Source organism: Triturus cristatus, chromosome 10 (assembly GCF_964204655.1).
Source record: "Triturus cristatus chromosome 10, aTriCri1.1, whole genome shotgun sequence".
NCBI classification, from domain to species: Eukaryota; Metazoa; Chordata; class Amphibia; order Caudata; family Salamandridae; genus Triturus; species Triturus cristatus.
Window position 1 is genome coordinate 58,066,123 of NC_140593.1, and position 18,906 is coordinate 58,085,028.

The 18,906-nt window shown below is 50.4% G+C and overlaps 1 protein-coding gene across 2 annotated transcripts in view; it reads left to right on the top strand.

Moving 5' to 3' along the window:
- The window catches only part of CHN2 (chimerin 2), a 531,221-nt gene that overhangs the window by 51,124 nt on the left and 461,191 nt on the right, over window positions 1–18,906 (top strand). The window lies entirely within an intron of this gene.

The window sequence follows — 18,906 nt, forward strand, 5'->3', positions numbered from 1 at the left end:
AGGGACACTGTTCCATACCCTGGGAGTATAGATTGACACAGGGATGTTGTTCCACATCCTGGGTGTATAGATGGACACAGGGACTTTATTCCGCACCCTGGGAGTATAGATGAACATAGGGAAGTTGTTCCATATCCTGGGTGTATAGATGGACACAGGGACGTTATTCCGCACCCTGGGAGTAAAGATTGACACAGGGAAGTTGTTCCACATCCTGGGTGTATAGAAGGACACAGGGACGCTGTTCCATACCCTGGGAGTATAGATGGATCCACACGACAATAACGGTTCTAAACAGGTGACCTTTTACCTAGTAGCTTGCTCCTGTCTCTTCTACACCAGGCTCTTAGTATTCTATCTTAATCCCTGTACCTGATGTACATAAACATGCCCTCAGGCAATGCATAATTATTCTGTATAAGGGTCACCACTTTTTTCAACCTTGGCCAACAGCCCGCTGTGCATGATCGCATTTGTTTGGAAAAACATTTATGATTGTTTTAAAAACATATCAATTCTAGAAGAAAACCTGGAGTGTCCACTCTAGTATATAAGACCCTCACTCCCCCCTGCAAATTAGAGTAGAATTCCTTCCAAGCTGGCACGGGGTCCTGCAGGCTGAATCTTTGGCACGCAGCGGTCTGACACTTGCGGGTTGTCATCCTCGAAGCAGAGACAGGGTCCTTCATTCTCTACCATCAGGTGAGGGGGATGGTTCTTCCCTAGGGGATTCTTGGCTATATACATACATATATACCTATATGCATATACATGCTATACATACAGATCTAGGCTAGGTACATTATGGCAGATTACATAGGGCGCGGATTACAGTAGTATGCAAATGCTGCTGTTTTATCTGAACTGTATATGTTCGTCTTCTTAGCACTATGGTGGAAATGTATCTACTGTTTACTATATTTGTACTTGTGATTTCTTTCGTATGCTTCAGTCTCCTTATTGTCACAGCTCATATGTTTTACACCAGACTGTCACTGGCCCAATAAATAATAATTGAAACGTCCTAATCCCCATCCTGTCTATTTTCTGAGAATAAGTAAGCACGAGTGACTGAGCAAAAAGTACTACTGTACTATTTTCCACAATCCCTGAGGAATCAGGGTTGTCATGTTTAGTGGTTGCCAGAAACTACCTACACCGTTGTAAGATACAGGGGGATGGTAGTGGCACGGTAGAGCTAGCTGGTCTAATGGCTGACATATCCTGTTGGGGTGTCAGGACAACAAGTGTTTGGACACCAAGCCCTCAGTTTAGGTCATCCAAAACGCGCAGGTTCTGGGGATTCCTAGGAACTACATGACACTGGAAGTATAGATAAACACAGGGACTTTGTTTCACATCCTAGGTGCATAGATAGTCACAGGGATGTTATGTCACATCCTGGGAGTATAGATGGTCACAGGGATGTTGTGTCACATCCTGGGAGTATAGATGGTCACAGGGATGGTGTTGCACATCCTGGGAGTATAGATGGTCACAGGGATGGTGTGTCACATCCTGGGTGCATAGATGGACACAGGGATGTTGTTGCACATCCTGGGAGTATAGATGGTCACAGGGATGTTGTTGCACATCCTGGGGGTATAGATGGTCACAGGTATGTTCCGTCACATCCTGGGAGTATAGATGGTCACAGGGATGTTGTTGCACATCCTGGGAGTATAGAAGGACCCAGGGATGTTGTTGCACATCATGGGTTCATAGATGGTCACAGGGATGTTGTTGCACATCCTGGGAGTATAGAAGGACCCAGGGACGTTGTTGCACATTATGGGTGCATAGATGGTCACAGGGATGTTGTGTCACATCCTGGGAGTATAGATGGTCACAGGAATGTTGTTGCACATCCTGGGAGGATAGATGGACCGAGGGATGTTGTTGACCATCCTGGGAGTATAGATGGTCACAGGGATGTTGTGTCACAACCTGGGAGTATAGATGGTCACAGGGATGTTGTTGCACATCCTGGGAGGATAGAAGGACCCAGGGATGTTGTTGCACATCCTGGGAGGATAGATGGACCCAGGGACATTGTTGCACATCATGGGTGCATAGATGGTCACAGGGATGTTGTGTCACATCCTGGGAGTATAGATGGTCACAGGGATGTTGTTGCACATCCTGGGTGCATAGATGGTCACAGGGATGTTGTTGCACATCCTGGGAGTATAGATGGTCACAGGGATGTTGTTGCACATCCTGGGGGTATAGATGGTCACAGGTATGTTCCGTCACATCCTGGGAGTATAGATGGTCACAGGGATGTTGTTGCACATCCTGGGAGTATAGAAGGACCTAGGGATGTTGTTGCACATCATGGGTTCATGGATGGTCACAGGGATGTTGTTGCACATCCTGGGAGTATAGAAGGACCCAGGGACGTTGTTGCACATTATGGGTGCATAGATGGTCACAGGGATGTTGTGTCACATCCTGGGAGTATAGATGGTCACAGGAATGTTGTTGCACATCCTGGGAGGATAGAAGGACCCAGGGATGTTGTTGCACATCCTGGGAGGATAGATGGACCAAGGGATGTTGTTGACCATCCTGGGAGTATAGATGGTCACAGGGATGTTGTGTCACAACCTGGGAGTATAGATGGTCACAGGGATGTTGTTGCACATCCTGGGAGGATAGAAGGACCCAGGGATGTTGTTGCACATCCTGGGAGGATAGATGGACCCAGGGACGTTGTTGCACATCATGGGTGCATAGATGGTCACAGGGATGTTGTGTCACATCCTGGGAGTATAGATGGTCACAGGGATGTTGTTGCACATCCTGGGTGCATAGATGGTCACAGGGATGTTGTTGCACATCCCGGGAGTATAGATGGTCACAGGGATGTTGTTGCACATCCTGGGGGTATAGATGGTCACAGGTATGTTCCGTCACATCCTGGGAGTATAGATGGTCACAGGAATGTTGTGTTACATCCTGGGAGTATAGATGGTCACAGGGATGTTGTTGCACATCCTGGGTGCAATGTGCATAGCTGGAATAGGCCTGCTGCCTTTTTTTTTTTTTTTTTATCCTTCTTAGTCTGCAGACCGATGGTGTCCTAGCTTAAGGAGTAGCCCCCAGCAGAGAAGCGCTGATACGTCAGTGCGTCTTGAACCTTACTAGGAGACTGAGAAGAAAATTGGCACTTTTTGGCTCATTCATCCTTTGCCCTCTGATGAGAATACCATCGAGGGCCCTTCACAACTACAAGCTCACAAGAAGAAGATTGTTGCATTCCACTGAACGAACAAAGGTGCTTTACTATAAAAAAGGCAGAGCCATTGGCTTTGTCGGTGCTCGTCTCAGAGGCGTGTGAAGGCTGGCCCCTTCGGCTCCTTCCTGCTCCCACCCCCTGCAGCACATTGAGGGCTGCTGGGCTCTGCTGCTGGGATCCTGGGGGTGGGGGAGGGGGGAGTGCGCTGAGACCGCTCCATGTGACTGCGCAGCTGACTCGGCCGATTTATAGTATATTCCGTCTGCTTTTTCCATTTCCTAATCCTTCGTTTATACAAAAAAGGAACAAAAACGAGATCAGAAATGGAAATGAAAGAATTCCTGTGTGCGCGCACTCTGCAGCGTTTTAAAGTCCGGGGGAGCTGAGCATACAGCGCCTGGTTTTGCTAAATTCAGTGAGGCGCTTAGAGGTGTAACTGAGCTTCCCTCTCTCCCCTCACGGCCTGCTGTCCTCCCACCACCATCCCGAAGGGCCTGAGAGTGCCACTCCTCGGACCCCCGCACCCCTTCTTAGGGTTCCACTAGACCCGCCTCCCCCTCCATGCAGGTTCAACCCTCCTCCCATGGCATCCAGCCAAGGAGGAAAGGTCAAGGGTCAATGGGAGCTTCTTAGGACCTGGAAAGGGCCTACGAGGACCTCTGAACTTCTAAGTTCCCTTTGCCGCCCCCCCCACCCTCTTCTTATCTTCTGAAACCTACCCACATGACCAGGTCCATGCGGTCCCCACATACCCCCTGCTGTGGTTGTCTGTGGGTAACATACACCCTAGATCATGCTGTGTTGTAACAAAAACTGAGGCCCCCTCCTTCAGGGTATGGTGAGAAGGCGTCCCTCAGCTTTTCCAAGTTCATACCACACTGTGTGGTCTGTAAATCACTTCTCCAATCACCAACCCCGCCCACAATGTGGGTACCATTCCTGACCCGCCCCATATTTTAGAAAGCCTTAAGGAGCGTCACCGCAAGGGAAGAGAACGGCAGCAGGCCTTATTCAGTAAATATGGCCCTGCGCTCCAGCACATCCTTCGGCTTTGTGGCCTACCTATGGTCATGGTTTCTGACCAAGGATCCCAGTTGGTTTTCTGTTCACGGTCAGTCTTCTCTAGAGCCACTGTTTCCCTCTATTGAGATTATCATCCACAGACTGATGCACACTGAACGTGTTAACTAGGAACTTGAGAATGCATTTATTGGTTTTGTGTTAAGACAATAAAATGGAGTCTGTTGTCTGGTTGAATTCAGTTACATGACGCTTAACACTCTGCTGGTAGGTACTCCCCCTTCTATTATTGTAAAGGACTATACGCCAGCTCTTTAGCGCATTGCCCCTCTATTGGCTGTCCCTTTGTTGAACAAGTGTTAGTCGTACTGAAGTCTGATTTGGAAAACACTTAACAGCATATCATTGAAGCCAAGACACAGTACCAGGCGCAGGCAGACAGGAAACAAAGCGAGGCCCTTAGGTATGCCCCTGAGACCAGGGCCTGATATCCCCTGAACACTCAAGTCAAGGAAGCGTTTCCCATGTTAAACTGGCTCGTATGCCGCGTTTCAAATGGTGGGCGCTCGTGTGCGGTTGGACTGATCTTACGTCCCACTCTTCACACACGTCTGGGCTTCCATGCATCCCTGGTTAAGGCAGTTGCTCAAGGAACCGTCTTCATGGGGCATCAGAAGAAGAACACAGAGTAAGGAACGCGTTAGATTCCGAATGCGTACGTAAGGGAATGCGTTATCTCTTGGATTGGAAGGGTGTGGACCCGAGGACAGAAGATGGAAACAAGTTGATCTAATGCATGCACCTTGCCTCCTAGAAGGGGCCCATGGTTGGCACTAAAAGAAGCCCCCCCTTTGGGCAGGGCCGGGGGTGCTGTCAGGGTTGATAACTCTAGAAGGACAAGAGGGGTTGCTTGTACCAGTTTAGAGCTCAAACCTGTCCTGAATGAGAAGATGCAGGAGAAAATAGCTGGTGATACAGTAAACCACGCAGTGTAGCCCCCACCATCACCACCAAGCAACCAACGACACAACACAGGAATATTGTGCAGTGGAGTCTGCCGCAAGCATTTCATATTGCCAGCCTACCAGGGCACTGGCATCTCGTATGCCAGGGCCATCAGGGGCACTGTCCTGCGCATTTGATATGCTCTGTAATGAGCATCCTTTGCCAGCCCGCAAGAGCCATGTTTTCGGACGTCACGTGATCAGACCTTGGAGTTTCAATGTCAGTCCTGCATGCTCTTAAAGTGGCATGCACAGAAATGCATAGGAAGGGGCAGTTCTGTGAACAAGAGCCCAGCGGTGGACACCTGCAGGTGCATAGGAGGAGAGAGCCTGGCGGAGACAGCTGTGTGTGCCATGAACTGGAGAGGTTCACCTAGCACACTGCCCCTACCTGCACGGGCACGAGTCTTCACTGCCCTGGGCCTGGCACGAGATTGCCAAGTGGGTGATGGATCGCGCGGATCGTTCCACCCTGGCGCTGGCACCGAGCGCCAGAGTTAGATTGAAAACATGTTTGGTGGCATGCATGTTCCTGGAGAAATGGGCGGGGCCCCTTGAGTGGGGGCGCCCCTAGGGTTAGACGAGGTTTACCTTCCAGAGGGAGTGGCATGGAGCGTGCCCGTCGTATTTATTTATTTGAAGCATTTTATATAGCGCGAACATGACCCATCGGGGCATCAGGACACTGTACAGAGAACAGTAAAGTAATACATGTAGGGAAAAAAAGAATGCAAAAAGCAACAAGCAAGCGGCAACACAGATACATATAAGCAATCGTCCTGGTAGATACAAGATCCAGGGGTGTCAAGCTGGGTGACTTCAGGAGCTACTGGGTGATCCCCCGGTTTTAGGAATCTCCCAGCGGAATCAAAGGTGTGGCTGCACATTCTCACAGTCACCTGTCAGGGTTCACACCCCGGTCTATGTCTGACCATCACTCAGTCTGACCATCACCCATCCCCTGGTCTGTGTCTGACCATCACCCATCCCCTGGTCTGTGTCTGACCATCACCCATCCCCCGGGCTGTGTCTGACCGTCCCCCATAACCCATCCCCGAGTCTGTGTCTGACCATCACCCATCCCTGTGTCTGACCATCACACATCACCCATTCCCCGGTCTGTGTCTGACCATCACCCATCCCCCTGTCTGACCATCACCCATCGCCCATCCCCCAGCTGTGTCTGACCATCCCCCATTCCCCGGTCTGCGTCTGACCATCACCCATCCCCCTGTCTGACCATCACCCTTCACCCATCCCCCAGTCTGTGTCTGACCATCACCTATCCCCCGGTCTGTGTCTGACTATCACCCATCCCCCAGCCTGTGTCTGACCATCCTCCATCCCCGAGTCTGTGTCTGACCATCACCCATCCCCCTGTCTGACCATCACCCATCCCCCGGTCTGTGTCTGACCATCCCCCATCCCCGAGTCTGTGTCTGACCATCACCCATCCCCCTGTCTGACCATCACCCATCACCCATTCCCCGATCTGTTTCTGACCATCACCCATCGCCCATCCCCCAGTCTGTGTCTGACCAACACCCATCCGCAGTCTGTGTCTGGCCATCACCCATCCCCCAGTCTGTGTCTGGCCATAACCCATCCCTCAGTCTGTGTCTGACCATCACCCATCCCCCTGTCTGACCATCCCCCATCCCCCTGTATGATCATCATCCATCCCCCAGTCTATGTCTGACCATCCCCCATCTGTATCTGACCATCACCCATCCCTGGTCTATGTCTGACCATCACCCATCCCTGGTCTATGTCTGACCATCCCCCATCCCCGGTCTGTGTCTGACCATCATCCATCACCCATCCCCGGTCTGTGTCTGACCCTCACCCATCCCAGGTGGATGTCTGACCATCCCCCATCCCCGGTCTGTGTCTGACCATCATCCATCACCCATCCCCGGTCTGTGTCTGACCCTCACCCATCCCAGGTGGATGTCTGACCATCACCCATCCCCCCGATCTATGTCTGACCATCCCCCAGTCTGTGTCAGACCATTACACATCGCCCGGTCTATGTCTGACCATCCACCATCCCCTGGTCTGTGTCTGACCATCACCCATTCCCCGGTCTGTGTCTGAACATCCCCCGGTCTGTGTCTGACCATCACCCATCACCCATCCCGCGGTCTGTGTCTGACTATCACCCATCCCCCGGTCTGTGTCTGACCATCACCCATCACCCATTCCCCAGTCTTTGTCTGACCATCACCCATCCCACGGTCTGTGTCTGACCATCACCCATCTCCCTGTCTGACCATCACCCATCCCCGGTCTGTGTCTGACCATAACACATCCCCGGCCTATGTTTGACCATCACCCATCCCCCGGTCCATGTCTGACTATCCCCCATCACCCATCCCCCAATCTGTGTCTGACCATCCCCCAGTCAGAGGCTGACCATCAGACATCCTCAGGTCTGTGTCTGACCATCCCCCAGTCTGTGCCTGACTATCACACATCCCCCAATCTATTTTTTTACCATCACCCGTCCCCTGGTCTGTGTCTGACCATCACACATCCCCGACCTATGTTTGACCGTCACCACATCCCCCGGTCTATGTCTGACCATCCCCCGTCCCCAGGTCTGTGTCTGACCATCACCCATCCCTCAGTCTTTGTCTGACCATCACCCATCTCCTTATCTGTTTCTAACTATCACCCATCTTCTGGTCTGTGTCTGACCATCACCCATCTTCTGGTCTGTGTCTGACCATCACCCATCTTCTGGTCTGTGTCTGACCATCACCCATCATCTGGTCTGTGTCTGACCATCACCCATTCTCTGGTATGTGTCTGACCGTCACCTATCTCCTGGTCTGTGTCTAGCCATCACCCACCCCTCATTCTGTGAATGACAATCACCCATCTCCTGGTCTGTATCTGACCATCACCTATCTCCTGGTCTGTGTCTGCCCATCACCTATCTCCTGGTCTGTGTCTGCACATCACCCATCCCCAGTCTAACCATCACCCACTCCAGATGTTCTTCTGACCTTCACTCACATCGCTGTCTGTTTCAGACCTTCATCCATACCACGGTCTGTATATATATATATATATATATATATAGAGAGAGAGAGAGAGAATTACATTAAAATAATAACCAAATTGCAATCCTAATCTTCGCCTTAGCCCCATTTTGATTTAAATTATTCAAGCTAGATTAACTGTTATTGTATTAAATTCATTTTACCTTACCCCGAAATTAAAGTTAATTAAAATGACTTTAAATCTACCATAAAGGTTCCACTTACTGTAATATTATTAGTAAAGTAATATTGTAATACTAACCCTAACTTTGAATGTTATTGATGTACTTTAAGTGAAATATAATGAAACTGATTGATTACAGCAGTACCGGTCCCTAAGGATATGACGAGGAGTTCTTTACTAACATTCACGTGAATCTTTGGCCCCTGATAGAACCTTACAATGACATCAGAGGTCTGTGTACCTGATGCTGTGTCAGAGTGATGGTGTGACTCAGTCAATGCAGACAGAGCAAAGGTGCTGGAGGAGTCGTGTCAAGGAAGGGCAGTCAGGTGAAGTGAAGAGAGAGACGTCAAGGATGGACAGCATCTGGCCATCACCCACCCTAGGATCCACCTGGCCATCACCCACCCTAGAGTCCACCCGGGAGCGCCTGCTGAGGATGGAAACAGGGTGTAGGTGAGACCGCACATCAAGGACGGACAGCATCTGGCCGTCACCCACCCTATGGTCCACCTGGGAGCGGCCCGCTGAGGATGGAAACAGGGTGTAGGTGAGACCGCGCATCAAGGATGGACAGCACCTGGCCATCACCCACTCTAGGGTCCACCTGGGAGCGGCCCGCTGAGGATGGAAACAGGGTGTAGGTGAGACCTTGCATCAAGGATGGACAGCACCTGGCCATCACCCACCCTACAGTCCACCTGGGAGCGGCCACTGAGGATGGAAATAGTGTAGGTGAGACCGTGCATCAAGGATGGACAGCACCTGGTCATCACCCACCCTAGGGTCCACCTGAGAGCGGCCCGCTGAGGATGGAAACGGGTGTAAGTGAGACCCTGCATCAAGGACGGACAGCACCTGGCCATCACCCACCCTAGGGTCCACCTGAGAGCGGCCCGCTGAGGATGGAAACAGGGTGTAGGTGAGACCGCGCATCAAGGACAGACAGCACCTGGCCATCACCCACCCTAGAGTCCACCTGGGAGCAGCCACTAAGGATGGAAACAGGGTGTAGGTGAGACCGCGCATCAAGGACGGGCAGCACCTGGCCATCACCCACCCTAGGGTCCACCTGAGAGCAGCCCGCTGAGGATGGAAACAGGGTGTAGGTGAGACCGCGCATCAAGGATGGACAGCACCTGGCCATCACCCACCCTAGTGTCCACCTGGGAGCGGCCGCTGAGGATGGAAACAGGGTGTAGGTGAGACCGTGCATCAAGGACGGACAGCACCTGGCCATCACCCACCCTAGGGTCCACCTGGGAGCGGCCGCTGAGGATGGAAACAGGGTGTAGGTGAGACCGCGCATCAAGGACGGACAGCACCTGGCCATCACCCACCCTAGGGTCCATCTGGGAGCGGCCCACTGAGGATGGACACAGGGTGTAGGTGAGACCGCGCATCAAGGACGGGCAGCACCTGGCCATCACCCACCCTAGAGTCCACCTGGGAGCAGCCGCTAAGGATGGAAACAGGGTGTAGGTGAGACCACGCATCAAGGACGGGCAGCGCCTGGCCATCACCCACCCTAGGGTCCACCTGAGAGCAGCCTGTTGAGGATGGAAACAGGGTGTAGGTGAGACCGTTCATCAAGGACGGACAGCACCTGGCCATCACCCACCCTAGGGTCCACCTGGGAGCGGCCGCTGAGGATGGAAACAGGGTGTAGGTGAGACCGCGCATCAAGGACGGACAGCACCTGGCTATCACCCACCCTAGGGTCCATCTGGGAGCGGCCCACTGAGGATGGACACAGGGTGTAGGTGAGACTGCGCATCAAGGACGGGCAGCACCTGGCCATCACCCACCCTAGGGTCCACCTGGGAGCGGCCCGCTGAGGATGGAAACAGGGTGTAGGTGAGACCGTGCATCAAGGACGGACAGCACCTGGCCATCACCCACCCTAGGGTCCACCTGGGAGCGGCTGCTGAGGATGGAAACAGGGTGTAGGTGAGACCGTGCATCAAGGACGGAACCCAACCTAGGGCCCACCTGAGAGCGGCCCGCTGAGGATGGAAACAGGGTGTAGGTGAGAGCGCGCATCAAGGATGGACAGCACCTGGCCATCACCCACCCTAGAGTCCACCTGGGAACGGCCACTGAGGATGGAAACAGGGTGTAGGTGAGAGCGCGCATCAAGGACGGACAGCACCTGGCCATCACCCACCCTAGGGTCCACCTGGGAGCGGCCCGCTGAGGAGGGAAACAGGGTGTAGGTGAGACCGCGCATCAAGGACGGAGAGCACCTGGCCATCACCCACCCTAGGGTCCACCTGTGAGCGGCCCACTGAGGATGGAAACAGGGTGTAGGTGAGACCGCGCATCAAGGACGGACAGCACCTGGCCATCACCCACCCTGGAGTCCACCTGGGAGCGGCCGCTGAGGATGGAAACGGGGTGTAGGTGAGACTGCTCAACAAGGGCCGACAGCACCTGGCCATCACCCACACTAGGGTCCACATGAGAGCGGCCCCGCTGAGGATGGAAACAGGGTGTAGGTGAGACCGTGCATCAAGGACGGACAGCACCTGGCCATCACCCACCCTAGGGTCCACCTGGGAGCGGCCCGCTGAGGATGGAAACGGTGTAGGTGAGACCGTGCATCAAGGACGGACAGCACCTGGTCATCACCCACCCTAGAGTCCACCTGGGAGCGGCCGCTGAGGATGGAAACAGGGTGTAGGTGAGACCGTGCATCAAGGACGGAACCCACCCTAGGGTCCACCTGAGAGTGGCCCGCTGAGGATGGAAACAGGGTGTAGGTGAGACCGCGCATCAAGGACGGACAGCACCTGGCCATCACCCACTCTAGGGTCCACCTGGGAGCGGCCCACTGAGGATGGACACAGGGTGTAGGTGAGACCGCGCATCAAGGACGGACAGCACCTGGCCATCACCCACCCTAAGGTCCACCTGGGAGCGGCCCACTGAGGATGGACACAGGGTGTAGGTGAGACCGTGCAGTGGTACCTAGTAGAGTTATCAAGCTGTGCAGGTCCATGCCTGAGGAGCTTATAATGCACAGGTTCTTGCTTTGCATCCTGGTACTTGTATTCCCAGTTTTATAATGGGTTATCTGCTCTCCAAGCCCTGTATGCAAAGTAAACACCCATTGGCAAAGCCAATAGGTCTCGCCTTCGACCTGTTGGCTTTGTCAATGTTTTTTAGATATGCTGTACAGCATCACAGATGCTTTGCAGTATGGCAATTTTTTTTAAAAAGCCAATCGCATCATGACGCACACGTTTTAAATAAACATTATTGGAAAGTCAGTTGGAAGAGCAACATGGGTAAGGGAACACAGACACAACACAAGTGGCAAAGATGGTGGGATAGCAGTACAGGCGGGGGCACGGAAGCAACTCGTGGGCTGAAGCAACACAGAGGGAGCAGTGGAGGTTAGCAATAAATAGGGAGGGTGGGGAGTATACAAGGGTTAGTGCATCATGGCGCGGGTGGGTGAGAAGCAGAAGGGAGAGATAGAGGAGTACAGAGGGAAAGAGAGTCACACTATGGTGACAGATGAAAATACATGTACTCTGGTATCGTGCTTAAACAAATGGAAAACAGTAACGCCTGAAAATGCGAGCATTGTGATATGTCCATGCTCCAGGGGAGGGACAAACACAATAAGAGGGAGGAAAGCCCACACACAGTAATGAATAAAAAGCAAGCAAATGAGAGTGACAATAAAGGCAGCCAATAGTAAGCAATGGGTGAGCTCTAAGCCCACTGTAAACTAACAGTGCATCATGCAACAGACCTGGCATGCGCTATCTAGTAGGCAAGACCAAAAAACTGTCCTGCATGTGTATGTATGCAGGGACCTGGGAAATGTGAGAGCTCTGAGCTCAGGGCGAGATGGGTCTGCAGCACTCCAGTTATGGTTAGTCTAGGGCCCTTTTTATTGGGTTTTCTAGAACCCTCACAGGTGATTTGCTATGCTTTATAAATGTCTGATTGATGCTTAGTGGCGATCGTTAAGGGCATTGCAGAGTCCCGCCTCCATCACCTGACCAGGCACACATGTGTTCAAGTCTGCTTGGAATTGTTGAATGGTCAGTGTCCTGGGAACCTCATGGGGGTAACACTGCTTGAGATGTGGTAGCAGGTTGGTCAGGTGGTTAGAACCGACATACAGTTTTGCATGTGAGTGCCTTCAGCGGACAGTGTCGCTTTGAAAACTCGTCTGGTGAAGTCTGTGATGGGTGAGTCCAGGAGCCGGTCACATTTCTGTACTGGACTGGATAGGCAAAGGTCGATGGGCAGTGTGATGGTCAGCTTGAGGGGTTCAGTGGCCTTACTGGTGTGTGTTGTTGGCAGAAGGTAAGGTTGGTGGCTAGCAGCTGTGTGTCCTGGCCCGGGTGACTTTAGAGGAGTGTTGTTGGCACGTTATGAAGGCGGATGAACTCATGCTGTATGGCATAGCTTCAAAGTAGGGAAGGAGCCACAAGATGGAAATACTCCCCATGCAGCCATGCATGTAATCACCTAGAGCACATGAAGTGACCTGGCCCTCCTTAGGGGACTTCTCTTCACCCTTCCATCCAGACAGCCATCTATTCATCTATCATTTTCCCTTCCATTCGTTCACTTTCATCTATTCATCCATCCATCTGTCCATCCCTTCCACTCTCCATCAGCCCAAAAATGCTTTATTCTGTCCGCAAATCCAACCATTCAACCTTTTACCCTTTCATACATACATACATCCGTTCAGGGATTCACTCACGAACACATCCATGACTCAATCCAGTCTCTTATCCTTTTACCGTTTCATATATACACTCACAAACATACCCATGGCTCAATCCAGCCACTCATCCTTTTACCGTTTCATATATACACTCACAAACATACCCATGACTCAATCCAGCCACTCATCCTTTTACCTTTTCATATATACATCCATCCTTAAGGGATTTACTCACGAACACATCCATGACTCAATCCAGCCACTCATCCTTTTACCCTTTCATACAAGCATACATCTGTTCAGAGATTCACTCACGAACACATCCATGACTCAATCCAGCCACTCATCCTTTTACCGTTTCATATATACACTCACAAACATACCCATGACTCAATCCAGCCACTCATCCTTTTACCTTTTCATATATACATCCATCCTTAAGGGATTTACTCACGAACACATCCATGACTCAATCCAGCCACTCATCCTTTTACCCTTTCATACAAGCATACATCTGTTCAGAGATTCACTCACGAACACATCCATGACTCAATCCAGCCACTCATCCTTTTACCGTTTCATATATACACTCACAAACATACCCATGACTCAATCCAGCCATTCATCCTTTTACCCTTTCAAATAGACATCCATCTGATCAGCGATTCATTCACGAACATATCCATGACTCAATCTAGCCAACCATTTATCCTTTTACCCGTTCATATATGCATCCATCCTTTCACTCTTCCTTCTGCCCATCTGTCCATTCTTCTGTGAGTCTTTTAACTCAACCTCCACCTACTGATCCCTTCACTCTTCCATCCCTTCACTCTTCCATCCCTTCACTCTTCCATTCCTTTACTCTTCCATCCCTTCACTCTTCCATCTCTTCACTCTTCCATCATTTCACCTCTTCCATCATTTCACCTCTTCCATCCCTTCACTCTTCCATCCCTTCACTCTTCCATCCCTTCACTCTTCCAACCCTTCACTCTTCCATCCCTTCACTCTTCCATTCCTTTACTCTTCCATCCCTTCATTCTTCCATCTCTTCACTCTTCTATCCCTTCACTCTTCCATCATTTCACCTCTTCCATCCCTTCACTCTTCCATCCCTTCACTCTTCCATCATTTCACCTCTTTCATCCCCTCACTCTTCCATCCCTTCACTTTTCCATCCCTTCACTCTTCCATCCCTTTACTCTTCCATCCGTTCACTCTTCCATCCCTTCACTCTTCCATCCCTTCACTCTTCCATCATTTCACCTCTTCCATCCCTTCACTCTTCCATCCCTTCACTCTTCCATCCCTTCACTCTCCCATCATTTCACCTCTTCCATCCCTTCACTCTTCCATCCCTTCACTCTTCCATCTGTTCACTCTTCCATCCGTTCACTCTTCCATCCCTTCACTCTTCCGTCCCTTCACTCTTCCATCCTTTCACTCTTCCATCCCTTCACTCTTCCATCATTTCAACTCTTCTTCCTTTCACCTTTCCATCCCTTCACTCTTCCATCCCTTCACTCTCCCATCATTTCACCTCTTCCATCCCTTCACTCTTCCATCATTTCATCTCTTCCATCCCTTTACTCTTCCATCCCTTCACTCTTCCATCATTTCACCTCTTTCATCCCTTCACTCTTCCATCCCTTCACTCTTCCATCATTTCACCTCTTCCATCCCTTCACTCTTCCATCCCTTCACTCTTCTATAATTTCACCTCTTTCATCCCATCACTCTTCCATCCCTTCACTCTTCCATCATTTCACCTCTTCCATTCCTTCACTATTTCATCCCTTCACTCTTCATCCCTTCACTCTTCCATCTATTTCACCTCTTCCATCCCTTCACTCTTCATACCTTCACTCTTCATCCCTTCACTCTTCCATCATTTCACCTCTTCCATCCCTTCACTCTTCATCCCTTCACTCTTCCATCATTTCATCTCTTCCACCCCTTCACTCTTTCATCCCTTCACTCTTCCATCCCTTCACTCTTCCATCATTTCACCTCTTCCACCCCTTCACTCTTTCATCCCTTCACTCTTCCATCCCTTCACTCTTCCATCATTTCACCTCTTCCATCCATTCACTCTTCCAACCCTTCACTCTTCCATTCCTTCACTCTTCCATCCCTTCACTCTTCCACCCCTTCACTCTTCCATCCCTTCACTCTTCCATCATTTCACACTCTTCCATCCCTTCACTCGTCCATCCCTTCACTCTTCCATCCCTTCACTCTTCCATCCCTTCACTCTTCCATCATTTCACCTGTTCCATCCCTTCACTCTTCCATCCCTTCACTCTTCCATCATTTCACCTCTTCCATCCCTTCACTCTTCCAACCCTTCACTCTTCCATTCCTTCACTCTTCCATCCCTTCACTCTTCCACCCCTTCACTCTTCCATCCCTTCACTCTTCCATCATATCACCTCTTCCATCCCTTCACTCTTCCATCCCTTCACTCTTCCATCATTTCACCTCTTCCATCCCTCACTCTTCCATTTCTTCACCTATCGATCTATTCATTCTTCCATCCCTTCACTCTTCCATTATTTCACCTCTTCCATCCCTTCACTCTTCCATCCCCTCACTCTTCCATCATTTCACCTCTTCCATCCCTTCACTCTCCATCCCTTCACTCTTCCATCATTTCACCTGTTCCATCCCTTCACTCTTCCATCCCTTCACTCTTCCATCATTTCACCTCTTTCATCCCCTCACTCTTCCATCCCTTCACTCTTCCATCCCTTCACTCTTCCATCCCTTTACTCTTCCATCCGTTCACTCTTCCATCCCTTCACTCTTCCATCCGTTCACTCTTCCATCATTTCACCTCTTCCATCCCTTCACTCTTCCATCCCTTCACTCTTCCATCATTTCACCTCTTTCATCCCCTCACTCTTCCATCCCTTCACTCTTCCATCCCTTCACTCTTCCACCCCTTTACTCTTCCATCCGTTCACTCTTCCATCCCTTCACTCTTCCATCATTTCACCTCTTCCATCCCTTCACTCTTCCATCCCTTCACTCTTCCATCCCTTCACTCTACCATCATTTCACCTCTTCCATCCCTTCACTCTTCCATCCCTTCACTCTTCCATCTGTTCACTCTTCCATCCGTTCACTCTTCCATCCCTTCACTCTTCCGTCCCTTCACTCTTCCATCCCTTCACTCTTCCATCCCTTCACTCTTCCATCATTTCAACTCTTCTTCCTTTCACCTTTCCATCCCTTCACTCTTCCATCCCTTCACTCTCCCATCATTTCACCTCTTCCATCCCTTCACTCTTCCATCATTTAATCTCTTCCATCCCTTTACTCTTCCCTCCTTTCACTCTTCCATCATTTCACCTCTTTCATCCCTTCACTCTTCCATCCCTTCACTCTTCCATCATTTCACCTCTTCCATCCCTTCACTCTTCCATCCCTTCACTCTTCTATAATTTCACCTCTTCCATCCCATCACTCTTCCATCCCTTCACTCTTCCATCATTTCACCTCTTCCATTCCTTCACTATTTCATCCCTTCACTCTTCATCCCTTCACTCTTCCATCATTTCACCTCTTCCATCCCTTCACTCTTCATCCCTTCACTCTTCATCCCTTCACTCTTCCATCATTTCACCTCTTCCATCCCTTCACTCTTCATCCCTTCACTCTTCCATCATTTCACCTCTTCCACCCCTTCACGCTTTCATCCCTTCACTCTTCCATCCCTTCACTCTTCCATCATTTCACCTCTTCCACCCCTTCACTCTTTCATCCCTTCACTCTTCCATCCCTTCACTCTTCCATCATTTCACCTCTTCCATCCATTCACTCTTCCAACCCTTCACTCTTCCATTCCTTCATTTTTCCATCCCTTCACTCTTCCACCCCTTCACTCTTCCATCCCTTCACTCTTCCATCATTTCACACTCTTCCATCCCTTCACTCGTCCATCCCTTCACTCTTCCATCCCTTCACTCTTCCATCCCTTCACTCTTCCATCATTTCACCTGTTCCATCCCTTCACTCTTCCATCCCTTCACTCTTCCATCATTTCACCTCTTCCATCCCTTCACTCTTCCAACCCTTCACTCTTCCATTTCTTCACTCTTCCATCCCTTCACTCTTCCACCCCTTCACTCTTCCATCCCTTCACTCTTCCATCATATCACCTCTTCCATCCCTTCACTCTTCCATCCCTTCACTCTTCCATCATTTCACCTCTTCCATCCCTCACTCTTCCATCCCTTCACCTATCGATCTATTCATTCTTCCATCCCTTCACTCTTCCATTATTTCACCTCTTCCTTCCCTTCACTCTTCCATCCCCTCACTCTTCCATCATTTCACCTCTTCCATCCCTTCACTCTTCCATCCCTTCACTCTTCCATCATTTCACCTGTTCCATCCCTTCACTCTTCCATCCCTTCACTCTTCCATCATTTCACCTCTTCCATCCCTTCACTCTTCCATCATTTCACCTCTTCCATCCCTTCACTCTTCCAACCCTTCACTCTTCCATTCCTTCACTCTTCCATCCTTTCACTCTTCCACCCCTTCACTCTTCCATCCCTTCACTCTTCCATCATTTCACACTCTTCCATCCCTTCACTCGTCCATCTCTTCACTCTTCCATCCCTTCACTCTTCCATCCCTTCACTCTTCCATCATTTCACCTCTTCCATCCCTTCACTCTTCCATCCCTTCACTCTTCCATCATTTCACCTCTTCCATCCCTTCACTCTTCCATCATTTCACCTCTTCCATCCCTTCACTCTTCCAACCCTTCACTCTTCCATTCCTTCACTCTTCCATCCTTTCACTCTTCCACCCCTTCACTCTTCCATCCCTTCACTCTTCCATCATTTCACACTCTTCCATCCCTTCACTCGTCCATCTCTTCACTCTTCCATCCCTTCACTCTTCCATCCCTTCACTCTTCCATCCCTTCACTCTTCCATCATTTCACCTCTTCCATCCCTTCACTCTTCCATCCCTTCACTCTTCCATCATTTCACCTGTTCCATCCCTTCACTCTTCCATCCCTTCACTCTTCCACCCTTCACTCTTCCATCCCTTCACTCTTCCATCATTTCACACTCTTCCATCCCTTCACTCGTCCATCCCTTCACTCTTCCATCCCTTCACTCTTCCAACCCTTCACTCTTCCATTCCTTCACTCTTCCATCCCTTCACTCTTCCACCCCTTCACTCTTCCATCCCTTCACTCTTCCATCATATCACCTCTTCCATCCCTTCACTCTTCCATCCCTTCACTCTTCCATCATTTCACCTCTTCCATCCCTCACTCTTCCATCCCTTCACCTATCGATCTATTCATTCTTCCATCCCTTCACTCTTCCATTATTTCACCTCTTCCTTCCCTTCACTCTTCCATCCCCTCACTCTTCCATCATTTCACCTCTTCCATCCCTTCACTCTTCCATCCCTTCACTCTTCCATCATTTCACCTGTTCCATCCCTTCACTCTTCCATCCCTTCACTCTTCCATCATTTCACCTCTTCCATCCCTTCACTCTTACATCATTTCACCTCTTCCATCCCTTCACTCTTCCAACCCTTCACTCTTCCATTCCTTCACTCTTCCATCCTTTCACTCTTCCATCCCTTCACTCTTCCATCATTTCACACTCTTCCATCCCTTCACTCGTCCATCCCTTCACTCGTCCATCTCTTCACTCTTCCATCCCTTCACTCTT